This window comes from Balaenoptera ricei, chromosome 4 (assembly GCF_028023285.1).
Source record: "Balaenoptera ricei isolate mBalRic1 chromosome 4, mBalRic1.hap2, whole genome shotgun sequence".
Lineage (NCBI taxonomy): Eukaryota > Metazoa > Chordata > Mammalia > Artiodactyla > Balaenopteridae > Balaenoptera > Balaenoptera ricei.
Window position 1 is genome coordinate 152,819,841 of NC_082642.1, and position 12,520 is coordinate 152,832,360.

General features: G+C 49.0%; 1 protein-coding gene across 3 annotated transcripts in view; it reads right to left on the bottom strand.

Moving 5' to 3' along the window:
- CLDN14 (claudin 14) overlaps nt 1-12,520 on the bottom strand; it is a 75,845-nt gene that overhangs the window by 22,474 nt on the left and 40,851 nt on the right. The gene's annotated exons all lie outside the window — the stretch shown is intronic.

Genomic DNA, 12,520 nt, shown 5'->3' on the forward strand with positions numbered 1-12,520 from the left:
TGAGACTTTCCTCCCTTAAACCAAAGAGTACATCTAATTTGAACGTTGAGAGGGATAAGAGACACTTCTGCAGTGTTCTGCAGAAAGAAAAATATGGTTTCATATGTTTGTTTTTCCTTCATTTAAGTGTAGCCCAGATGCCTCTGTAAATATCTGCCAAGGAGCAGCCTTTGGAAAACAAAGCTATTGCTGGTCTCCTGTGCCCAAGAGAGGCGGCCAACAGAAACAGACCTGGTGTTCTCAATCTCAGCTTCCATTTCTCTCTTGCTCCGGGGAAGCTGTAGGTGTGTGTGTGTGTGTGTGTGTGTGTGTGTGTGTACCTCCAAGTCCGGGGTGAACCGCTGCCTCTGGGTGGCTTGGCTCTTCACCCCAGAGACTCTGCTCATAGGCCCCCCCCTGCACCCTGGCGGGGGCCCCCAGCCCCAGACAGAGAAGAGGATGAGGTATGGGAGTCCCATCTGCTCCCTTCTTGCCTTCACCCCACGGGGGGAGGGTCTCTTAGGGCAAGCTCGGGGCGCCCTCCCAGCAAATAGCCCCCAGTGGAAAGTTCCTGGGCACGGCTGCCGTCGGCTTCCCAGCAAAAAGCCTATGACTCTGGCAGCCGCTTGTCCTGCAGTGTAAGGACTCGCCCCGGAGTGAAGATTATGAAGATCAGCTGGAGGGAGGAATGTTGGAGTTGAAAAGTGCCAAGAATCACTCCTGAACTGGCAAGATTGACTGTCTGAAGTTTTAACAAAGACGTCAGGAGAAGCCTTGAAAATAGGCTTTTAGACTTCTTGTTCTATGTCATGCAAGATATCCTCTGATATGAGCAAGAAAATGATTTTTTAAAACCAAAAAATTTGATATATTTGATTTTGTTGACCTTTAAAAAAAGACTAACTGGAAAGCAGGAAATATTTATAGTAACATTTTCATGGCACTGAAGGAAGAAACTGTCTCTTCCTTTTTACAGATTTCTCTGCAGCTGCTCAAGAGGCATTGGTCCTATTATATAGATGGATAAGTGAAGCACGGTAAGCTTTAGAGATTTGCAAAGCAGATGGAGCCAGATAAGAATGGAGGCTGGCTTCCGGTCAGACTGATTTTTGGGCAAACAGCTTAGCCGTCTGTGACTCACTTGGCCATCTACATCGTAACAGCTGCTTCCCAGAGCTGTTTAGAAGATGCTAAGATAATATATGTATAAACCTGTAAGCCCTGTAAGGAAGGGCACCCAGTAAGGCAAGGTGTGTGCTATTGAAGTTTTATCATTATTAGAGATAAATCTGTTCCGACTCCACTGAAGCCAACCCGGCAGGAGACCAGCAGCTGAGATGCTGGGAGAACTTGATGACAGGGCTGTGCTCTGGTTTCCCAAGACTTTAAACTTAGTGATTAAGAGATTTTTGGCCTTGGGACTTCCCTGACGGTCCAGTGGTTGAGACTTCACCTTCCAATGCAGGGAGTGCGGGTTTGATCCCCGGTCGGGGAGCTGAGGTCCCACATGCCTCGCGGCCAAAAAACCCAGAAAACATAAAACAGAAGCAGTATTGTAACAAATTCAATAAAGACTTTAAAAAAAATGGTCCGCATCAAAAAAAAAAAAAAAAATCAAAGAGATTTTTGGCCTTGAAAGCAGCAGGAATTAAATCTCTCGGCGGGAACGTGCAGCCAAAGGCCCTCCCGCTCATCCTGGGAAGCCCGCAGCAGCCGCTGGGGACGTGGGATTCAAGGTAGTTGAAGGATCAGCTCACGGATCGGATTGCATGGGATTTCCCCTCTTCGGTACCATTTTTTACCCTCACTAAGAGAGATCTATCACTTCCCCTCCCCTTCTCCAGTGTCTGTGTGCGCTGGGGGGAGGGGGAGGGCTGGGGGCAGGATACGGGGGAGGGTCCAGGCTCCCATGTCTGGAGGCTCTGGACCTTCACAGCGCACAGAGGGGCGGTGACAGCAAGCGCCCGAAGCTGACCGTCTCCTGACACCCACAGATCCAGTCCTCCCAGCCCAAGGCCCCGCCAGCGATGAAAGAGTTCGGCCCAAATGCTCAGGAACTGGACTCTGTCCCTCCTGGCTCGTTAGGAGCCTGGCTGTCCCCATACCTGGTGCTGGGTCCCCAGGGCCCCCGAGGCCCAGGTGCCCTCCTGCAGGGGGTGATACCACCCACCTGGAGAACCCCCGCCCGCACGCAGAGCCCGGACAAACGACGGCCAACCTCAAACCCTCCCAACTTGTCACCTCGCCTCTCACTCACATGCAGAGGTCCTGGCCACCCAGCCGCCTCACCAGGTCCCCGGCTGCTCTGGGAACTGGCTGGGCGCCGGGCGGCGTGACCCACGGACTCCCCAGGGATGCTGCCGCCCTCCGGTCTTCCCTCTTCCACCGACTGGAAGCTTCAAGGCCACGGCCCTTGAGAAGATAGTGACTAGACAGTTACTGGGTCCTTTGGGAAGGGCCTGCGTGGGCACACGTGTCATTTGGTTGGAGGAGTTAACCATCCAACTGCCCCATGCACAGGATAAGGCCGCTGGGCCAAGGCAGACATTCAGGACCAACCGGAAATGTCATCTCTGCACTTTGGAAACATGCCTGATATATGTGAGCATCGTCATCTCCCCCCTGAAACACCCTCTGGTGACTCTCCCGGACTGACAGGACAAAGCCTGGACTGCCCAGCCGGGGGTTGAAGGCCATCTACGGTCCAGCCCGGCCCGCCGGCCCACTCTCTGCGTCCTCGTTTCTCCACGTCCTTGTTCGTGACCCCCCAGCAGACCGCCCGATTCCTGCTGATGACCCCCACGGATCCCCTCCCGCTGCCCTGCCGGCCGCCAGCCTGCTCTGAGCCGGCCACCCAGCCGTTGTCTCCACGCGGCTTTGCACTTTTGTTCTATTGAGCAACGCGGAGTTTCTCACCCTGCAGGCTGCTGGGGGCTCTGGGCGCAGGCCAGTGAGTTTTGATCAACGTGTAACTGTTTTTTGGCTACAGTTGCAGATATGGGTGGTTGGGTGATGCCTGTCGTGGGGAGTGTGAGCTGGGTGGGTCCTGGGCACAGGTGGAAAAAGGAACCGGTTGCTATTAGTTTGAGATGAGAGACGTCATGAAGAAGGTGGCTTTGGGGGGACGTTCAAGTATGACTTGAGAACCCAGTGGGGCTGGGATTGTTATTCTGAAAGTTAGGACTGCGCACAAGGCTGGCCGAGGGAACTGCGCCATGCTGGGACGCCTCCAGCTACCTCCAGTGTGCTGCGGACCGTGCTGGGATCCAGAATGGCTGAGAACCACAACTAACTTGTCACACACATCTGTCCCTTCCTCATCAGTTCCCTCACGGATGCTCTAAGGGCAGCAACTCGGCTCCTGAGTTCCTTCCGCAGCTCCTCAATCTGTGTGGCTCCGGTTGGTGCTTAGAAAAAGACACAGCGAAGGAACTCAGGTGTGGGCGAATGGCCCTGGGTGTGGACCCGAGCCTGTCCCTGTGTCCCTGGCAACAGGCGTGGGATGACAGAGATGGGAGCATTTTGTGGCTGGGCGTTTGGAGCAGGGGTTCAGAAGTCTCTCTTAAATATCACTGATTGAGGATTGACAACCCAAATCCACAGTTTTATTTATTTATTTATTTAGTCTCTTCTCTGGAAATAACTGTCTTAAACAAGATCCTCTTTAGTTCAGGGTCATTCATAGGCCCTGATCCTCTTCTATTTAGAGGTTTCCCACTATATCTTATATACTAAAATGCACCCACATTACCTATAATTTTATGCTGGGAGTTTTTGAAATTATTTTTATAATTTTGCTTTGGGGATGATTTGGCTACAAGTCATACATTTAATTCACAACTGCCTTTGATTTCTTGATATTGATCGTGTATTCTTGGGCAGTCTTGCAGAGAGAGAAAATGTAAACCCCCAATTCTGGTAAAATATCATGATATTTTTAGGAATACTGCATTTAACAATGAAGTGGACATAATGTTATGTGTTGTACCCTTTTGCTAAAGCTTGATTTTCTCTGGAACAATTCATTCCTATTCTGGGCTGAAGTGTGAAAGCTCCCAGGCCGGTGGCCCTGGCCTGTGGCTCCTGATGGACAAAAGAGCCCTTCCTGGGCCAGAGGGCAAAGTCACAGGGACACTCAGTGACTCAACTGAAGTATAAAGGTATCGATTCAATTTTTAAAATTTTTTATGTTTTAAAAAAATATTTTATTTATTTATTTTTTTGGCTGCCCCAGGTCTTAGTTGCGGCACGTGGGATCTTTTGGTTGCGGCACGCATGATCTTTAGTTGTGGCATGCGGGCTCTTAGTTGCAGCATGTGGGATCTAGTTCCCTGACCAGGGATCGAACCCCGGCCCCCTGCATTGGGAGCGTGGAGTCTTAACCACTGGACCGCCAGGGAAATATTCATTCATTGAATACTGCTTGAACTCCAGCGCTTGTGAGCAACAGGGTGCTTGGTGAGAAGACAGACACTGCCCTGCCTCTTCAGGCACGTGGAGTCACCGCACTAGTGACAATTAGGCAGGGAGGCTAGGCTTGGCGCTCCAGCCCTCCCCTCCCACCCAGGACCCTCATCCTTGCTCCTCCCACCTGCCATCAAAGTCCGCCCTTAGATCTTTTTTTAACTCTAAGGTTTAAATGACTAATAATGGTTTAACATTTTGTCCCTCCCAGGAGGTATTTTTGAGTCTAAGGGATAAAGATTTAATAGTGAAATTTCAAGCACCAATCAGGGTGTAAAGGAGGATTTGGGGAAGGAGGGTGGCGAGCATTTTCCTAACACCCCCCAGTCATTTCACTGAGTTAGGGCAACCTCTGTCCTTATGGATACAGTGGAAGCCAGTAGATATTTCAAATTAAATGGCTGGACGGATGGATGGATGATGGATAGATGGATGGACAGATAGATGATGGTTGGATAGATGATGCATGAATAGATCATCTTTATTCTATCTCAACTGGCCTTTGAAGCTTGGTTCATTTTTTTCATTCCTCACAGAGCCAGGCTAGGGTCTGACACACATTAGGAAGTTGGTAGAAGTTTGTAGAATAATGAATTAGTAAAAGGAATGTTATAATTTTCGGTTACTATTTTGGGTCCCCTTTGATTTGAGACACACACCAGCAACTTGAGTCTGAGTGAGTGGATTCAGATATCTTGCTGGGATGGAGGCCACTGTAAAACTTGACCTTGCTCAATTTATCGACAGCATAACCTGTCAGACACACAAGACTTCCATGGAATCCTTTCTGTGTGGTTTCATGTTAACTTGCAGAGGTCCGACTTTCAGAGGATTCCTGGTATTAATAATAGCAACGATTACAATTGTACTGAACTCATCGTGGGCTAGTTTTCATTTTAAGCACATCGCATATGTTTACTAATTTTATCCTAAAAACAGCCCTTTGCTTTAGGTACTACTATTAACACCTGCCCACCAGTTTTATGGATGGGGACATGGAGGCTCTGAGAGGTTAGGTAACCTGCTCAAGGTCATACTAAGTGGTGGAGGTCGGATTTGAACGCAGGCAGATTGACCTCAGCATCTGGGCTCATATCACTACAGAGTCGGCCCTCACTATCTGTGGGTTCTGTATCAGCAGATTCAATCCACCATGGATCAAAAATATTCGAAAAAAAATTTTCCACAAAGTTCCAAAATGCAAAACTTGAATTTGCCATGTGCTGGCAACTATTTACATAGTATTTACGTTGTATTAGGTAGTATAAGGAATCTAGAGATGACTTAAAGTATACGGGAGATGGGAATTCCCTGGCGGTTCAGTGGTTAGGACTCTGAGCTCTCGCTGCCCAGGGGCCCAGGGAACTAAGATCCCACAAGCTACGCAGTGTGGCCAAAAAATAAATAAATAAAGTATACGGGAGTATATGTGCGTAGGTTATATATGCAAATTCTACACTGAGCATCCTCAGATTTTGGTTTGGGGGGGAAGCTGGAACAGTTCCCTGCAGATGCCAAGGGACAGCGGTGTGTGTGTGCCATGCTGAAGGTTAGCTGGCAGCTGCAAGCTCTCCTCGAACCCCTGCTACAGCCTGCGCAGCTCAGCTTCACCCACCCGTCTGCACGGACAGGCGGAGTTGTTTCTGACTCGGCTCTGCCTCCATCTCAGCTGGGTTCAGGGGGCCCGCAGGGAAGCTGAGTCCCTTGCCGGCTTTGCATGTCATAACCTTCAGGCTGCATCGTGAGCAGGGTGGCGTCGCTCGCTATCAAACCATGGATCTGCCTTCGTAGGAACTGCCCGGCTGGGCCTGGGACTGTTCCCAACCTTCTTCTGTCTGGGGTCACAGGGTCTGCGTCCAGTGAGGTCCAGAGAGCAAAGCGCAAGGCAGCTGCCCCTTCTGAGATCTCTTTGTAGCCACCCGGTGAAGGACAGGGGGATTCTTCTCTACTTATGGGCAATTGGGGAGCACAGGTCAGCCTTGGAAAGGAAGCCCCCATCTTTGGTTGAAAGAACATGAGCTCAGGTTTGGTGAGGATGTGGCTGAATGAGTTGATGGACAGCACCTTGTCCAGCACAGGGATCGCCGAAAGACAGTTTCGTCATCCCTTTGTGGAGAGGGCTGTGGTGGGCACCAGGTTGCTAAGGTGCTGGTTTGGGGGCTTGGGACCTTTTGGGGTCCTGGCGTTGATGATGGCCTTATCTGGGGCAGGACCATCTTGGTGGCGGAGACTCCTTCCCTGCCTGCTGTTGGCTTAGGTGGGACCAGAAGCCAGGACCAGCCCAACTGCAAGCAACGAAGAAACAACCGACCTCAGGGCCATCCCCATCCTGCAAAGGGTGGAGGGGGCGGAGACAGGTACCAGGGCAGGGCCGTATCCATCTCAGGGATGGGCACTCTCATCTCATAACTGAGGAGGCCTCAGGACTTGCTGACCCGCCAGGTGGAGGAGGGTAAGGGCAAGGCCGACCGTCCTTCTCAGACACAGTCTGGATTTAGAATTGGGGGCCTAGGACTATTTTGCAAAAAGATATTTTCTTTAGGAAAATACTATGTGGTGGTGGTGGGATGAATTGGGAGATTGGGGTCGACATATATACACTAATATGTATAAAATAGGTAACTAATAAGAACCTGCTGTATAAAAAAATAAATAAATAAAAATCAAAACAAAAAAAAAGAAAATACAATGGAACTGTCCCACAGACAAGTGAGGTCAGAAGAGGGTGAGAATCTGATCATTTACATGTGAATGTCTGTTAGATTCTGGATTTGAAAGCTCCATATTTTGGGGTTTCAGATTGTACTTCCTGACCTAAAGAATGAATTGCAAAATCAGACTTGGAGGAGTATTACTTTTTCATCAAGCGAGTAGCCTTAAAATTTGGCCAGTATATTAGTTTCCTGGGGCTTCTGTAATAATGTACCACAAACTGGGTGGCTTACAATTACAAAAATTTATTCTCACAGTTCTGAAGGCCAGAAGTCCAAAATCAAGGTGTTGGCAGGGCCGGGATCCCTCTGGGACTCTTGGTAGAATCCTTCCTGCCTTTTCCAGCTTCTGCGGGTGGCCGGCAATCCTTGTGTTCCTTGTCTGGTAGCTGCATCCCTCCAATCTGTGCCTCTGTCCTCACATGGCACTCTCCCTGTGTCTCTCTCTTCACATGGCACTTTTCTAAGGACACCAGTCATATTGGATGAGGGGCCCACCGTCCTCCAGTCTTACCTCATCTTAACTTACTACATCTGCAAAGACCCTATTTCCAAATAAGGTCACATTCACAGGTCCCAGTGATTAGAACTTGAACATATCTTTTGGGGGGTTCAAAATTCAACCCACAAAAGCTAGTGATGTACGTGGCTCACTACTTACTACCATTTCTGTTATGTGGAATGAGACTGATTTTCATTAGGACCAGGAAAATCTCATCTGTCAACAGAGACTTGAATACAGCTTGAATCGACAGAACCAAAGACGCCACAACAGTAACTGCAGCAGTCAAATGCACTTCGAAATACAAACCAAAAGGAAGATGCTCTCCTAATCTTATGCTTTGTTTTGTTTTCTGAAGCTGTCCCTTTGGCTGCCTTGGGACACCCTCTCATCCTGAGATAAATGACAACAAAGTGACATTAAAGGTAAACCAGGTAACTGTCTGGAAATCACACAGCCTACCTTGGAAGAATCCCTCATTTCTCATCAACTATCAATTATAATATTTGCATGTTTCTTGCAATAATCCTTCATAAATGACTAATGTCATTAGTCATTATAATAGTGCTTCATAGTCTGGTTAGAAAGAGGGTCAGATAGAATTTTACTTAGTAAGGACATTTCCAAATAGAGAATAGAAAAGTTAATTGATGGCGAATGTACATAACTGGCAAAAACAGTGGGGAAATGAATTAAATAGGTTCCAATTTACAGTTTTACTTGCAAAAGTGAGGTATATCTTAGTTCAGGCAGGGCCTCTTTGGGCTGTCAGAGCATAAATATGTTGGCTAATGCTAGTCAGCTGGTATAAGAAGTTTCTAAAATTCAAACAACACATTTGTGAAACAGGACCCCAGTTTGACTTATCTGGTGTCCATAATTTAGCTGACAACAATGTCAACAACAGACATTTCAACATAATCCTGTGTTTGCTAATTGCTCTTTTGTACTCTGGACACGGGAAGATTTAACCTTTTGGACGAGATAGATACCAGTAACTTTCCAGCCAAAGAACCAGGGATCATCTGATAAGTGACAACCAAAACATTATGTCTTAAACTATAAAGAGGTCAAAAGAATGGAAAGTGGGCACTCAGAGAGAAATCTGTACACCCAAGTTCATTATTTATAATAGCCAGAAGATGGAAATAACCCAAACGTCCATCGATGGATAAATGGATAAGCAAAGTGTGGTCTCTCCATACAATGGAATATTATGTAGCCTTAAAAAGGATTGAAATTCTAATATATGCTACAATGTGGATGAACTTTGAAGACATTATGCTAAGTGAAATAATCCAGTCACAAGAGGTTAAATATTGTACGGTTCTGCTTATATAAGGTGCCTAGCGTAGTCAGATTCATAGAAACAGAAAGTAGTGGTGGTTGCCAGGGGCTGAGGGAAGAAAAGTGTGGGGGGTTAGTGTTTGGTGGGTACAGAGTTTCATTTGAGGAAGACGAAAAAGTTCTGGAGTTGGATGGTGGTGATGGTTACACAGTGTGACTGGACTTGGTGCCACTGAACTGTGCACCTAAAAATGGTTAAAATGGTTAAGTTTTATGTTATGAATCTTACCACAATAAAACAAACACACACAAAAAACGAGAGAACGTACTGGTCTGATTTTAGCCCTTCTGGGTTGGGCCACCCCACCCAGTGGTCTTGGAGCAGCCCATTAGTTTACATGTAAGGAACTTCCTTGGAAAAAACAAATGTTCCCAGATATTAATCCACATAATGCTTTCCTCCTATCTCTGGAACCGAGCAGGACCCTATGGGGCCTTCCCGGGACAGATACCCCTCCCCCTTTTCCTCTGCTGTAGCTCCTCTCTGAAGCACCTAGATAACAGTACCTGATGCACATTTCCTGAGTTGTTTTACAGATGCTACAACCACCACCAAATGGAAGAAATTAACTACTTGATGTCCATAAGCACATAGCCCCCAGCCGTACTGGAGCCTAAGGATGGATAATGTTAACCCCTGTGACACCACCCTGTTACCTCACCATCAACCAATCAGAGGGTTGTACCCGAGCTCATCACATACCCTGTGACTCCCCTCCCTCACCTGGGCTTTAAGACGTCTTCCCTGAAACCCATCGGGGAGTTCGGGCTTTTTGAGCACAAGCTGTCCCGGACCCCTTGTACAGCACCCCACAATAAATGCTGCACTTTCCTTCACCGCAACCCGGGGGTCCGTAAGTTGGCTTTACTGCGCACCGGAGGGTTTGGTACTGCCAGAGATGTTCGGCAACATCCCTCTTCTAGCTAATTCTGAGAGCCACATGCCAAATCCAGATCCCGGCCCACCTGGCAAGATGAACCACTGTCAGAGGATTTAAGGCCACGAGACTGTGACCTTCCCGCAGCAAATGCTTCCTTCCTCGAGGACGCACCGTGGCTGCACCGTGGTTACGCCGCTCAGCCTGGGGCGGGTGGGCCCGGCAACCCAGACGGAGGCAGCACGGAGCCGGGATGCCGACTGCAGGACCCAGTGGGCGGGGAGCATCTCCTGGGGCTGGAGAAGACCACCAGGCCGTCCACCTGCCATTCTGGACAAAGGCCCAGCCAGCCCTGGACGCCTCCTAGTCGCGACCCCTTAACACACAGAAAGTCCCCTGGCGCCAGGTGTCACACCTCCGGGGCGCCTCACGCCTTGTCATTTACTAAGTGCTCTTCTACAGACTGTTATTTAATCATGCAGACACCTCGGTGAGGCAGCTATTATCATGGTCAGGCATCTGATCCAGTCCTCACAGCCGGTCAGAGAAAGAGCCGGGCCTCTGATCTAAGCCCGCGATTCTCTCCTCCACAAGCTGCTGGCCCAGTGTCACCAACCCTCCCTCCGGCTGTTAGAAAAGACAGTTGTTACGAGCAACCGGGTTCAAGGTGGAGCTCTGCTAGCGGTCGCCGAGAACCTCCATCGAGATTCGCTGGATGAACACGTGTGGATCTCAGCAAAGTCTCCTGAAAGGTCTTCCCTCCACCCCCGATCCTAGCTTACATCCGTCACAGCTGAGGGACTGGGATGGCTTGGCCGGGGCCCAGCTAGAAACACCTTCAAAATATCTTGGTTGCCCTGAATCAGGCAGCACATGGATGGGAAAGTCAGAGACTCCTGAGACACATTCAGATTCTATCAGGCCCTTTTCCAAAGGGTGAGGAATACTGTTGGATATTCAGTTTGATAAGCTGGGAGGGGTGTTTGTCCACACTCTCCCCTCCACCTCTGCTTCCTGCCCCATCCTCTCCCGTTTCCACACACGTAGGCACGCACGTGTGTGCACATGCATGCCCATGGACACATGCACACACGTGCAGGCACACACACACAGACCCACACTTTCTCTCAAAATGACTTTTGGCAGCAGCAAAGCCGCATCTTCCCAATTCCCTGTAACTAAGGTAAAAAAGGAGAATAACTCTGAGCCAGAGAAAGAGCTTCCTTTCATCATGGGAAAGCAGGAGCCTGCACGTCCTCACCATTTTCAGTCCCAGATGCTGGTTGGTGGCTCCCCTGGGCCAAATTATCAGGGCCACATGGGGACCACAGGGCACACTTCCAGTCCTTGAACGAGGGACCCCCTCACAGTCTCCTTTCTAAGGCCCGTGTCCTAAAACAAGGCGCTTTCATTGCTGTCTTCGGCGCTTAGTAGTCCGGAATCTCCCTCCTCAGCCAGAGGCCTCTTCCATAAAGAGGTTCGCCAGAACATAAGACCGCGTGCATGAAGCTTGCAAAGGCAGAACGGCAGGGAATGTTCTGTTTCAGAGAGTCCCCGAAAATAAAGAAGGGGGGCCAATGTCAAACTTAACGCGATCGTTTTAATTTCCAAGTGCTTTGGGATTTTTTCATGTTGGTTTCATGGAAATTTACTTCTGTGGTGAAGACTGTTTGCTACAGGATCTTGCTGTGTTCCTTTAGCCCGGTAATAAAAACCGTCTGCCTGAAGTCCTTTTTGGAACAAGAAGGGGTATAAACAAATAATCAAATGGTCATGGAAGACCAGGGGAAGGGGGATGGCTGTTTCAGAAGGAGTGGGTGTGAATCCAGAGCAAGTGCTAAAGGCCAGTATTTGCAGGAGCTGCTGACTTCCGAAGGGATGTGTCCGGACAGTATGAAAACACACACTGTATTCAAGGATATATGGTACGTTTGGGAGGATGGGTGAGGAGGAGGAGGCACCACTCTCTTCCCAGGCCCCCATTTTGTGCTTGGGGTTTTATCACGGGAGTAAGAACGCTACTAGGAAGCACTAACCCATGAGCCCCTGCAGTGGACTGAATAGTGTCCCCCAAACTCATGTCCGCTTGGAACCTCAGAAGGTGACCTTATTTGGAAACGGTCTTTGCAGAGGTAATTAAGTTCAGATGAGGTCATACTAGATTAGGGTGGGCCCTAAATCTAATGGCTGGTGTCCTTAAAGGGAGAGAAGGGACACACAGAAGAGAAAACCATGTGAAGACAGAGAGAGAGGTTGGGGTGATTGCACCTACACTCCAAGGAATGCTGAGGAAGGCCAGGAGCCAGCAGAGGCTGGCAGAGGCAAGGAGGGATTCTCCCCTACAGCCTGCAGAGCCTTCGGGGAGGACGGCCCTGCTGACGCCTTGATTTTGGACTTCTGGCCTCGAGAACTATGAGAGGATAAAGCTCTGTTGCTTTAAGCCTCCTAGTCTGTGATGATTTATTATGGCAGGCCCAGGAAACTCATGCAGCCCCCTTTCTGGCCGGGAATGGTTTAGGCTGGAAGGGATTGGGCATATTAGGACCAAGAAGGTGGTCCAGTCCTTGGCCCCTAAGTTAGGAGCTGAGGTCCAGGGCAGAACTGATCTTGAAATAATAGTTGTTGAGCTAGTTTGTTGT